This window comes from Aedes aegypti, chromosome 2 (genome assembly GCF_002204515.2).
Source record: "Aedes aegypti strain LVP_AGWG chromosome 2, AaegL5.0 Primary Assembly, whole genome shotgun sequence".
NCBI classification, from domain to species: Eukaryota; Metazoa; Arthropoda; class Insecta; order Diptera; family Culicidae; genus Aedes; species Aedes aegypti.
In genome coordinates this window covers 168,611,196-168,625,434 of record NC_035108.1, presented here as the reverse complement: position 1 = coordinate 168,625,434, position 14,239 = coordinate 168,611,196, and the positions used below count along the sequence as shown (strand labels likewise).

Genomic DNA, 14,239 nt, shown 5'->3' with positions numbered 1-14,239 from the left:
TTATAAAAATTTTGACAACGGAACCGTTTTCAGTGATGTCACTTTTAGTAATAACAGCATTTCATCTGCTCATATCGTTTTTGCAATATCTCATCCTAATAGGTTGTTTTTCACCACGCCAATCTGTCGGGAATAGTCATTACGCAACTAAAACCAGTGCTGTAATGATTCATTACGTAACACTTTCTCATTACGCAACTGTTTTGAGTTGCGTAATGAATCATAACACAACTATTTTTCAGAAATCGTAAAATAATGGTGAATGCATTCAGATACAATTTCTGATACCCAACTCGTAACGTAACTCGTTGCAGAACTCGATTTTTACAGCACTCGTCGTAATTAACCTAGTCGACATGCCTCGTAGGAAAAATCCACTATTCGTGCTTTAAAAATCATCATTCTGCAACTTGTTGCGTAAACTACTATTTAAATTACATCAAATCCAGATTTTATTCTGAATTTCTGTAGATTTCAATCAGATATATCTTCAAACCTTTTTTCATTTGCATAATTTATGTATTCGGTAGCAAGTGGTTTTAACGTGGGCATTTGATTTTTTCTGATTAAAGTTTCTGAAGTTTGTTCATAATATAGTACAAAGTATAAATATTAAAAAAAAATGTCCTAGTTTCGCATATCGCGATTATGAAATGATCATGTTAAGAGGTATAAACAAATAGAGGGAAAAAGTTGGATATGTAAAGAATTACTCTTCAGATCATATTAGTACAATCTTCTGTTTACAAATGTTACAAATATTTGTTTTCAGTTTCTCGCTTTTTCGCCCCCCAAATTCCATTCTAAAATTGACTGCTGAATTTAACTATACACGTAGTGCGAAAACCTCTGCTGGTAGCTATTACCGCTAGCAAAGAAGTGAATAATTGCTCACATTTAAGGTGGAGATAAATCGAAGCCAAACTTCAAATTTTCAAGAGCATGGATCTGGAGAACCAAACATCTGTTTGAGCTGAAAACCTTATCGATTGGTCACCACCAGCTAGTGACCAATCGATTAAGTTTTCAGCTTAAACGGATGTTTGGTTCTTCAGATTTGTGCTCTTGAAAATTTGGCTTCGATTCATCTTCACCTTAAGATGTTCTTCTTTGAGCACTGACTGTTTCTTGAACTAACAGTTAAAAGCTAATTGTTTGTATATCAATAATGATTTATCCTTCTTTCAATATAAGCTGAACAAGTTAATTGAAATTTAGCTTAGAAATTCAATACAAATGCATACTAGCTGTAGTTCACTTTCGGCCAAATAACTCGGAACCGTTTGACCCCCCTTCCTTTGGCACGTTTTTGTATTAGTCCTCCGAAATTATTGTAAGGCTTGTCACGCTTGGCTTGACCCCCTACCCCCTCGAAGCGTGACGTTATTTGTGCGTGACCTCCTATTTAAATTGATTAGCAAACTCATGAAGTTTGATATGTCGCAAGATGGGTCTCAAATTCGCCAAGATAATTGTCACTTCGCTTGGAGAACAGGGTACTCAAAACAGCCTGACGTGTGATCAAGTCATCTAAAAACGTTTTAATCATCCTTCTTCAGCCTAGATTTGGGAATTTATGAAGTAAGATATATGCCCCGATATGTTTCAGTACAGCCAACTCAGTGGTATCCAGAATAATTCGGCATGTGATCAAATCATAAAAATACGTTTAGATCATCTTTAGACTTGATTTACAAATTCACAAAAATTGGTATGTCGCAAGCCTGGTTTCCGAATCGCCAAAATAATTGCACCGGACTTTTGCGATGGGCCCAGAAAATTTGTTGAAAACAGATGAGAAATAATATTTTGAAATTGAAAATTTTAATCAAATTTGACGTCAGGTATCCAAGTGTAGATAAGAATGTACCCCGATAATACAAAGACATAGAAGAGGTTGTGTTCCGCATGGGATGTAAAGCCAGCGTAAAAGAAAGACGTTCAAAACTATTTCTCAATTGAAAACTACGTTCTGAATATTATGTTCGAGATTAGCGCTTTGAATTGTGACAGTTTTGCGTGAAAATTCAACATTGGGACAAATTGACTTGGTTTGCTTCTCATTGAGTTTCCATACAAAGTTATTTTATTGTGAGTGTTTTCTAAAACAACACGTTAAAATAAACTATTAGATGGAAAAATAGTTAAAATTAAACAAAACAATTATTCGTATAATAGCAGTGTAGTGTTGTGGCAAAGGTTCATTAAAATCGGTTGAAAATTGTGAAAAATGTAGCCAAAGGATCACGAAAGTTTGGTTGTGAAAAATAAGACAGGGATGCATAAGTTAAAATTGTGTGAATGCTTTCCAACTTATTCGCGGCTCCTCATCAACCACGTGTTGATGAATAGCGCAGGATGAACACTCAACTGCTCGAATGGCGCGAATGTTTCGCTCGTTAAAAACTGTGAAAACTCGAGTGCTTGTTCATTCGGCATGAGAGAGCGAGGGTGAGTTGAGCTTTTCGCTCTGTTATTTCTTCACTGAGTTTAAATTTTATCAAAGTCTCTTTCGAATAGGTAGTTCGAGGTCTACCCATAACGTTCGGCTGGTCGCAATCATCGCAATGTGCAGGGATTCCATCGGTGGATAGATAGCGACGACAACTGCTCGATTGCGACCGACCAACATGTGGATTGTGGATCGTGAGCTTCAGTCCTACTTCAGTCGTGCTTCTCGTTGGACGTGTGGGTCATCGCGCGGAGTGTTCGTCGTAGAGCTGCAGAGAGACCTTCCGTTGGCGCTTCGCCGTTTTGTACTCGTGGTTGGGGTGTGAAGAATTCGCACGGGCTGTTATCACACACTTTAGAATCGCTTCACGTGTGACTTTGTGAAGTGAATGACTAAGAAATCTGTCGCGATAGTGTTGAATATTCCTTGAGGGTAACTTTTGAGCATTCGGTCTCAGTGTGTTGTGCAAATTGTTGTACTATCCATTGGAGATAAATATATCGTTTTGTAGTGAAACTGTGTGAAGAGCGGGAGTTTGCGTCCCAGTTTTCGTGAATTTGTCCAGCTTCATCCTTGTCCTGATTTCTTTGGTCCAGAGTGAGATTTCCCGACGTGCTAAACTGTGTGGTGTTTACAAAGTGTGAGTGTATTTGCACAATCCATTCTATCTTTATGGTTTTGTTGAGAGAAGTTGTTTAGCTGGAAGAAACATGAAACACGTTATTATCAGTTGTGCAAGCAAACCGCCAAGCATCATCCACAATACACAACTCGGCATTAGCATCAGTGGCGGTGGCTTGTAAATATGGAAATGAAAATTATCATCCATTCGCTTTCGTTGAAGCACTTTTTTTTTTAAATCGACGATTTTGTATGTACGAAGAATGCACAAATGATACTGTGTTGTGTAGGTAGAAACGATAGAAGCAAAGGTAGCCGAAGGCAGAACCGGTCAAAAGAAGAATTGAGGAAAAACACATTTTTTTTGTGGACGGAGTCTGGAACGCTGGGAGTTTGTCTTGTTGACATATCCAAGCCTGCATGCGGTAATGGCTCAGCCCTATAGTCGACGTTTGTTTAAACGTCGGTTTGGATTCAGCTGAAGAAACGGACGATGTGGAGAAGGTGTTTACTTGGACTCGATGCACTGTGAGCTGTATTTCACACAAATAATTTAAACGTCGTTGTCGTCAAACTTCGGTATCATTTTTCTTCGCTAATTGAGTGTGTTAATTACATGCATCATTCTGGTTGGTTTTGCTTCAGGTGGCTGGGTAAATATTTTGCGTCATACAATGGCTCATGGTTGGAGGGGAATCACAAGTTTAGCGGACAAAAGAGAATTTTCGATTGATTGCTTTAACAAATTACTTGACGTTGAGACTTTAAATTTAAATACCGTATTCTGGGTTGACATTGATAATTTTTTAATGAAGGATACTCGACTGAAAAGATTTCAACTGGGATTTCATGGTTTTCACAGTCTAGGAAAATTAAAATGGAAAGTTTTGTTTTGATCGACGTTTCGGTACTTTGTATTTGGCCTTTATCAAGGGTAGACAATTTTACCATTGATAAAGGCCAAATACAAAGTGCCGAAACGTTGGACAAAACAAAACTTTTCGTTTTGATTTCCCTAGAATGCGAAAGCCATAAAATCACAGATATTTTTTAAATGTATTTCTGAAAAAAAAAAACACAAAAATGCAAAATGAGAGTTTTACATAACTGGCACACAAACTCCCCCCCCTTTTTTTACTTAAAAGCCCAGGACAAACCGTGAATTTCCAAATTGCCACAATTTAGAGACCATTAAAATATATTGAAATAAATTTCGAACTAAATGTGATCAGTTGGTGTCCATGGATGGGACATCCCCCCTTTTTATAAGCTATATGAAAAGTATGGACACAAGAGCATCTTTCAGGATTTCAAATGTTTATCGCAGATATTTTTGTAACAATACGCTCATTTTGTAATAGGTTTATCAAACAAAACATTTATTCTGCAATTTGAGAATGTGCGCATCATACAACTGGTTCCGGATGCTACTAATTATGTTTTCATGAGGTTTTTTTTTCTTTCATCAAAATCCGCAGAACTTTTTCGTTCCTTGAGAGATTTCGTTCCGGAATACATACAGATCTTCCGGAAAAAAAACTTTTCTAGTACCCTTTCTTCTTGGACTACAATAATTTTAAATTAATTAACTCATTACGCGTGGTAAAGATGGACAAATTATGGGTGGAATTTTGAAAAAATCCACGTGCTCGGCTGGGATTTTCGAAGAGTATTGCACCAATGTTCTTATTATGGCCGTATTATCATCAGAAACAAATAGTTTTTTTCTGAATATTCTATTTAAACATAAATGACTTTTTTTACCACTATTGTCATAATTGAAACTTCTACCCGAAACATATTGTTCCGAAGCTCTAATCTTGGATTTTTGACATTTGAAAATAACTTATAATTAAAATGCCCAAAAACATTCCATATAGAAACGGTGTTCCCTTAGTAGATAGTCCCCTATAGTCAAACTAGTGACTTTTTTCGCTGCAAAATATTTTTTGATACGTTTGACAGTTATTTATCGAAGTACCAATGATCAAAAATGATCGAAATAAATAGTTTTACTTAAAATTTAAGCTCCCTTGCACCTGTAGTAGACCTGTTGTTTCTACAGTACCACTACTAAGAGAAACTATTTTTTAAACGAAATAATTGATGAATTCAGAACTTTTTACATCAACCGAAAGCTTTTGATCCACACTTTAAAGTATAAATATAAAAATTTTGTATAAATACAGTTTTGGTTTGTATTTTGCCTACGCCGTGCGTTTTTGTAGAGGCACAGGCGATAATAAATACAAAAATATAAGTTTTCGTATTTATTCCACAAAATTAAGATAAACAGCTTTCACATGATGTAAAAACAATCCCGCTAGTTTTATTTTTTAGATTTTATACGAATATGTTTTCATAGTACACACGGTACACCGACCATATATGCTGAAATATTTCAGTTTACTTGTTGACCTAATGAAAATGTTTTTTCAATATGTTGTAATTTGGGATGATCACTTATGAAAAGGATATGCCATAGTGCTTAAAATACTGGCACTATATAAACCACTGGTTCCCAACCTTTTTGAAGTGGCAACCCCCTTTGAAGTTCCTCAAACATGGTGCGGACCAGTGTTGAAAGGCTCACACTCAACTCTAAACCTCTCATACTAAACTTTCGAAAATCTCAAGCTTGAGTGTTTCATACAACCATACTCAAGTCGTCAAAAATGATTCAGTCATAAAACCCGTCAAAAGCATGAAAACCGAATGTTGTTTCTTACGGTAGAAAGGAACTATAATTCTAGAAGAATAACCAGAAAACATTGGTTTGTGTGAGTAAACTGTGGAAACACAAGACATTGAGTCAAACAGATGAGTCAACTCATTCATGATTTTTTTTACTGTTTAGTTGCGTGATTGGCAACTCACGCATGATAAATTTCAGGCGCGAGTTATGATAATTTGCGTTTCTCACAACACTGATACGGACTCCCAAAAATTGATGTGCCCAAAGTTCATCAAATTTTATTTCTAGATCTTTTATTGAATCAACATATATTTTTAGCATGTAATCCCAAAAGGTAGGCCTGTAATCCATCACAGATAATGTAAGAGTTCTGCTATGATTATCTGAAATTCACTGAGATATGGAAGTTCTTAAAAAGTAACCAAAATCCAATGAAGAATCTTGAAGTAGATTTCTTGGAGAATCAATACCAAAGGTTTTCACAAAATTTGAAAGATTTCTCCAATTATCTGTTATGATTCCTCTAGAATCCGCGAAGTTCTCACCAAGATTTTTTTTTAAAGATTGGTTAGGTGTTCATCAAGTTTTAGAAACTCTTTTGAATATGTTGAGAAACTTGGCTATTGAGGTTCAAGGAGCCAACTTATGGTCGTTGGAAAAAAAATGATTGAAAAAGCAAATTTTCTCGATTTACCTCAAATCTTCTCGGATACCTTTGAGTCTTGAACCTTTAAGATTGTTTAAGTATCTCTACTTCTCATATCAGTTGAAAACCGTAGAACAAATCCTACTGGTAGATTTGACAAGATTTCGGCAATGATGAGAACAGTGAAGAATGTCAAACTTTCTCAATCCGCAAAAGGTTAAGAACCTTCCAAGGAATTTTTCCAAAATTTGCAAAAGACAAAGCTTGAAATATGCTAGGAATGTCCGGTGGATACCTCTAGGATCAATTAGACGGGTTCAAGTCCAGCCACAATTACACGTTATGTTGACTAATATATATCTTGCTGACGATGTTGAAAACTTTGTGTTGGAAATCTATAAATGATGCTAGTTTTATTTTCCAAATCCAACTCTCATTTCATGTAAGACTTACAATCTTTTATCGAACGAATAAGTTATATTGTAAAACTACAAATTTGATTTTTTTTTGTCTAAAATATGAACAACGATAATTATGTTTTTTTGTAAAGCAAAGGAAGAAGGAGATCCCTCACTCACTTTTTTCCCTTAAATCAAGAAAAACGAAAGTTATTTACAAATGGCTTCGCGGACCCCCTAGGAAGTCGTCATGGCCCTCTAGGGGTCCGCGAATCACCGGTTGAGAAACCCTGATCTTAGTGATAATAAAGAAACATAGATATCTTAACATTTTTCAGGTTGGGGTAGCCATGTATATTTTGAAGACATTTTTGTTCTTATTTTTTCTGTTAGTACCTTCGTTTTGCATGTATTTATGCATTGGACATTCTAATCGGTTCTGGGTCATTTAGCCGAATGCTATTTTGCCGAACGCCGTTTGGTGTGCATGTTACCTAGTGATCCTTTATAAGAGTGATTCGCAGAAGCTGACGTTTCTGCCAAAGTGTTAGCCAATCGAGCAGCGAGAGCTGTCAAAGTGTGAGCCAAACAAACATGCGTTAAGTCTGTTATGAACTTTTTTCTTGTGGAGTAATGTAATCCACTTGAAATAGTTTCGGTAAAATTTGTTTTGTATAGAAAAAAGTATAAAATATATGTCTTTTTATAAATTTTTGTTAATGCGTTGATTTAGTTGTCACTTTTCTTCTGCTGTTTAATGCTTTTAAAATGCAGCTCAAAGATCTTTAATGAAATAAAATGACAATGCCAAACAATTGAATGCAGGAAAACAAGTACGAAGGTGAGTCTCATTGACTCATGTACCGACATTTTCTAACAAATGTCATTTTAGTGCTAAGAAATATCTCTAAAATAAAAAATCGGGAAATCTCATTTCGGGGTTAAATTGATCACTTGTCAATGCGATTATTGTTAGTTTTCAAACCAACTCAATATAATAAATTTGAGGTCCCTGAATCCGAATATGCTTGCAAAATTCTTAACAATACAATAATTATAGAAATAAGGATTGGTAAAATTTCAAGAACTACGCGAAAAACGCCTAAATGTATGCAATTTTCTAAGGAATATCTCGATATCTTACAGAAATTCAATTATTTCCACCGAATAATCTCAAGCATCCTCACAAACTTTCAGGTTTATACCATGTTCAAACCCTTGTTTAGAAATAGAAGTTTATGGATGTTCGTCAATATTGCACCGCACATGATATTGGAATTTTACATTATTTTCATAGAAATAAACATTCTTTAACGCAAAATACTTAACAACAAACAATTCAACAATAGTTACGACAAACAACGTTCATTCACTGCAGTTTACATTGATATTTGTGCTCCATTAGGAAGAAATAAAATCGAGTGACACGGTGATCAATTTCACCCTACTGATCAATTTCACCCGAATTTACGGTACTAACTTTAAAGACAAAAGTCGAAAGAAAAATATGTATTTTGAAGAAGACTCTTGATGAACGTGTTATAAGATTTAATGCAAATAATTATAAGAAAAGTAAGTTTTAAAAGATAAAAAAAGAAAATATTTTATGAAAATGTAAGCAAATGTAAAACAAATAATTTTCAGAGATTAGCTTTCCATTCTACGGTAAGAGAAAGCTACCGCAACTGTCACATTAGTGATTTTCACAAAGCATCATCGACCGGCTGCGATGATACCTTGGAAACCACCCTAATGACTGTTGTTTTCTGCTGTTTTTCAAAGCTTTGGACTCTACTAGCATTCTTTGATTAGATGGTTTTGTTCAATGATACAATGATTTTCTAGCCTGCGGTAGAACTTTGACAGCTGCGGTAGAATGGCTACCGCAGAAAGGAAAATTTTCAAAAAAAACCGCAATATTACAACAACAAGCTGTTGCAAATTAACAAAGATGAAATAACCAAATAAAATATGAACGAATTTAGCCAATATTAATAAAATCATCAAAATTCGAAATATTAGTCCAATTGGAGCCTAGTTGGAAAGAAGGAAAATTTGTTGATTAAATAATTTTAAATAAACTTCAGCACACCGTTGGTAACCTTAACAAGAACCATTTTCCTGCAAAAGTTTTAACACGATGTGCGGAAGTCACAGCTGCGTCTTCAATTAACAAGTCGATTTAATCTTAAGCTTGACGATCTTTGTATTGACATACATGACGTTCGATAACATAATGAAAATGTACAAACTTAATAGTTGATCAGTCATTTGCCCACATTTATTAGCCCTACTCTTTAGCGTTGTTGCAAGTTAAATTATTTTTAAAGAAAAAAAAACCGGATACCTTCTAATCATTTAGTTTTTAAAACAAATCTGCTTTTATATAGCTTACAAATAACATTTGCCAGTATTATAGACAAATTATTTGGTTTTTATAAATATGTGGTTTGCACTTTTAAATACTTCAATTACACCAGATAAAGCGTGCTGCTATATACACTTGAGCATTAAATGCTGGTTAAATGGTTCGATTACTTTTTCAAATCGACGTAAGTAACTTCTATACGGTTTAGAGAAAATTAATTCAGAAGAATCACAACCTGTCTTCTAAAACTGTTCTAAAATGAATCACTTTTTTAACATTTTATCGCCGTGTACATTATTTAAATTTTGTATTCAATAAGCTCGCGTTTAAAAACTAGGGAGTCCCTATTATTAGATGTAGAATTTCATCTGCGAAACACGTAGAATCGATGAAGTAAGTTTGTGTACTTTTTTGACTTGAGTCTGTTTGAATAAGTTTTCGAGATTTAGTGCTGAAAACTAACCTAATTAGAACAAATGATCATTGCGGCTTATTTTCTCACCTTTATTATGTTGAGAATATGTTTATAAATCGTCAATTGTTGATGATTTTAACTTGTTGTTAAACTTATGAGATGTCACATATGCCGCCATTTTCTGCGCTGCTTTAGCAACACAAGTGTTAAATATAAATATATATAAAAATACAACATAATACACTCCCGTGCATAAGTTTGGGTTCAGCCCCTAAAAAACATGCAAAAGTGTTCAATCCATACCTCTGTGATTACACTTTCAATTGAAACTCTCTAAGCCGCATTAGAAAGGCAAAGAGTTATTCTTACTTCGTATGTATTTTTCCAAAACCCTTTTTTTGAATATAAGATTACGATTCTTATGACACTTTGATTTAAAATTTTGGTCGATCGAATGCAGAGGAAATTAGATATGATTTTTCAGTGTGTTTTTTGAACAATGGAACAACTTTTAGTAAAAATATAGTATACAAAATTCAAAAAATGTTTTTGGAAAAATACATACGAAGTAATAATGCCTTTCGAATGTGGCTTAGAGAGTTTCAATTGAAAGTGTAATCACAGAGGTATGGACTGAACACTTTTGCATGTTTTTTAGGGGCTGAACCCAAACTTTTTCACGGGAGTGTATGTTCAAAACTTGAATTATTAACTCATACATAACTGGCTGTGTTACTTGGGTGTTCCATTAGTTGATTGATTTTGAACGCGATATAGATCTTTGACTTTGTTATAAAATCTTTGACTCAAATCTGGACAGAACATGTTTTCATGGGTATATAAAGCAATGTACCGTAATCCGGGGTAACATTGATCAGTTTTTAGGATATTTCTTAAATATTTAATTCAAAAATGCAAATGATCTGAGTTTTATATTTTTAAAACAAGTACTGCCACCCATAGCTCGTGACTATATACTGTATTTTGTTTTTTGAAAGATTTAAGCATGTTTACAAAAATGTTTTATGTGATTTTTTCATTTAGCTGATATGGGGTAACATTGATCATCCATGTAAACAACGTTCGGTAATATTGAAAATGTCGTTACTTACTTAAATCATGGCCCCTGAAGCCGAATATGATGTCCAAACGCTTACATCTCATTTACTTTTTGAGTTAATTTAAAATTAAAAACACCTCAAACTGCGAAATACGCCTAAAGGTAGGCAATTTCCTAAGGGAATTTTACATTCTTAACAGTAATTCGTTAATGTTGCCTAATTGAACATACTTATAAAAGTTTTGACAGCGGAATCGTTTTGTGCGATGCCATTTTCAGTGAGAACCGCATTTTCCTTGCTCATATCGCTTGCAGAACCTATGTGAGACATGAATCTTCGGTAGTGTCATCCTTAACCATTGAAATCATTGTTTCGCAAACTTGACAAATTTACGCATAAAGTTAACGCAATTTTTGCAAAAATCTCAATTTTTCATAGCTCATTAATATAAGAAAGAGAAGCAACATTCATGCTTCGGAAATGTTTCATCAATAAATGATGATACCAACTTTTTACGAGATGAGCATTCCGATCAATGTTACCCCGCTGATCAATGATACCCCGGATTACGGTACCGTAAATTCGGTTGAAATTGATCATTTTTCACGGTTTTTCTAGTCTGTTTCTTATAATGTTAACAATGCCAAACAACTAAATGCAGGAAAACAAGTACGAAGGTGAGCCTCATCGACTTATGTACCGACATTTCTAACAAATGTCATTTTAGTGTTAACAAATACCTCAAAAATATAAAATCAGAGGATCTCATTTCGGGGTGAAATTGATCACTTGTCAATGCCATTATTGTTAGTTTCCAAAACAACTCTATATGATAAATTTGAGCTCCCTGAATCCGAATATGTTTGTAAAATTCATAACAAGGCAATATTTATATAAATAACGAATAGTTAAATTTCAAGAATTACGCGGAAAACGCCTAAGGGACTGTCCATTAATTACGTAAGGGTTTATGGGGGGGGTCTGAGATTTCTTACGCACCATACAATTTATTTTTAATTTTCATACAAAAAATCTTACCATGGGGGGAGGGGGGCTTGAAAAACCCCAAAAATTGTCTTACGTAATTAATGGACCGCCCCTAAATGTATGCAATTTTCTAAGGAATTCAATAATATCTAACAGAAATTCAATTATTTCAACCATATGAGCAAATTGGTACGAGTTTTGGTGATGAAATCTGGTTTGGGGATATATCTCAAGCATCCTCACAAACTTTCAGGTTTATACCATGTTCAAATCCTTGCTTATAAATAGAAGTTCATAGGTGTTTGTCAATACTGCACCGTGCATGATTTTGAAATTTTACGTTATTTTCATAGTTATAAACATTCTTTAACGCAAAAAAAACTTCACAACACACCATTCGACAATAGTTACGACAATTAATCTTCATTTACTGCAACTTACATTGATATTTGTGCTCCATTACGAATAAATAAAATCGTGTGATAAGATGATCAATTTCACCCTTCTGATCAATTACACCCGATTTTACGGTATTTTGTTATTAATAAGGCTTCCCGTGTGATCTTAGGTTACACTTATTAATCTGTAGCCTTGAACTCAAAAGAGTTTTTGGATAACATTATACAGTTGTTTTAGTAAAAGTAAACATATAAGTAATTTAATCAAATGAGCATATGCGTGTTGTGTTAACAATCTTGAGACAGGCCACTGATTTATTTGATTTTCAAAACAATCAATATAAAACATATTAAATTTTCATTTTTATTCCTTCCATTTACGAAATGGTCCTATTAACGTATAATTATATTTAGCCATTAAAAGCACCTTTATCCATATCGTGCATATTATAAAGGATTCAGAGGTGATACGGTGTCCGGGCATTTGGCGAATGCCGTTTGGTCGAATAACGAACAAAAAATATAATCAAATTTTGTCAACGCTGATGTGTAGGATTCATAAATGTGGCCCAATCTGCTAGTTAATTTGTTAATATTTATGATGTGGCGGGACGTCATGTTTGTCGCTATATAAGTGCTCTAAGAAATAATCAAAACTATCCGTTTTTTCAGGACGAAGTTGTGAACTCGCGTCAAGACTCTGAGCTCATGGTTGGTTCGTCTCTGGGCTACCAACGATGTGCTAGGGTATTGAAATGTTTTTGACAATTTCATAAGAAGTTTTTCCTTCTTTTAAACATGGACTTTTCTTTCAACTTGTACTGGTTCCATTACTATTAGCAATAATTTAGCTTATATTAAACAGTGAAACCTCCATGAGTCGATGTTCCATGACTCGATATCAACTCATGGAATCATATTAGAAACAAAATTTCATGGTTATTATGATGGTCCCCTCAAACCTGTTTCCAAAGCATTTCTGTTCCATGAATCGATATTTCCATGATAAGATGATCCCTGTAGATATCGATTCATGAAGGTTCGACTGTAATTGGGAATTTTACCTTCTTTAAATCATCGGCAGTTATTTATAATTACACTAATATAACAATAATTTGCATTGCACTAGCTTAAATTTGTATAAGAGATTTCTCCAACTTTTGATAATAGGCTGTTCTTTCATATTTGAATATTTTTCATAGTTATTTAAATTAAGGCTTATAATACGTTCATAAAAAACGAACGTTTAAGTTAAAAAAGCCCACTGTTTCTCCGTTGTGTAAAAAAGAAGATGAATTAATTTACTAAACGGTATCAGAGTGATTGAAGAATTCGATGCTACAGAAAGACGAATAAGTCGTAAACCATTTGAGTAACTGTCAAAAGTGACTACAAACGCAATGCGAAAAACTATGCTGGCAGATATTACCGCTAGCAGAGAAGTATATCATCGCTGACCTTTATGATGTTTTTCTATCAGCATTGACTGTTTTTTGAACTAACACTAAAGAGCTGTATATCAATGATGACTTATCCTTTTTAAGAACAAACTATTCCTTGAAATTCAGCTTTTAAATTCATTACAAATGCATGCTAACTGTAGTTCACCAGTGCATATTTTAAATTTCGGCCAAATGACCCGAAACCGAATAATTCTGATCACCCTCTCAAAATTTCATCTCGATATCATTTGTATTGATACTGAGACTTTAAAGTTTGTATGGGAAAACCAAGAATTTCATTTAATCGTTTTTTTTTTGCTGATGTGCCGTTGAGAGTTAGTTTTGTGCTGATACTGTTAGATACTCTATATCTACTACGACTATGATATTTTGAACCACCCTTTTGGATACGCTTTTGGTTCAGAAAACTAATTTCCCATCAACTGTATCACACCATTAGCGGCATATCGCACAGTCGTCATCGCAATCTAGTGCTTTCGGTGACGTTACATTTGTGGTTGCATTCCTCCGGTAGGTAGGATCTGCCGATAAAAACCCCAAACTAGTGGATCATGAAAACAGCTTACTATCAGCCAGCCACATTTGTTGGTTGCAACGTTTTTGCATTGTTCAAAAATCCCTTCGGCAGGTATACAATGCGAACTTCTGCTACAGAACTCTGTTGTTTGTGCAAAGTGTTGGCTATTTGCGCGATATGGCTCACCACAAATGCATCTCGAAAACCCAACCAAAACT

The 14,239-nt window shown here is 34.4% G+C and overlaps 1 protein-coding gene across 1 annotated transcript in view; it reads left to right on the top strand.

Annotated features, from left to right (window-relative positions):
• The first annotated feature begins 2,647 nt into the window (after positions 1 to 2,647).
• Positions 2,648 to 14,239, top strand: part of LOC5574043 (sodium- and chloride-dependent neutral and basic amino acid transporter B(0+)) — a 400,663-nt gene continuing 389,071 nt past the window's right edge. Inside the window, exon 1 of the mRNA XM_021843075.1 lies at positions 2,648 to 3,092. The gene's annotated coding sequence lies outside the window, so the exon portion shown is untranslated. The remainder of the gene's footprint in view (positions 3,093 to 14,239) is intronic.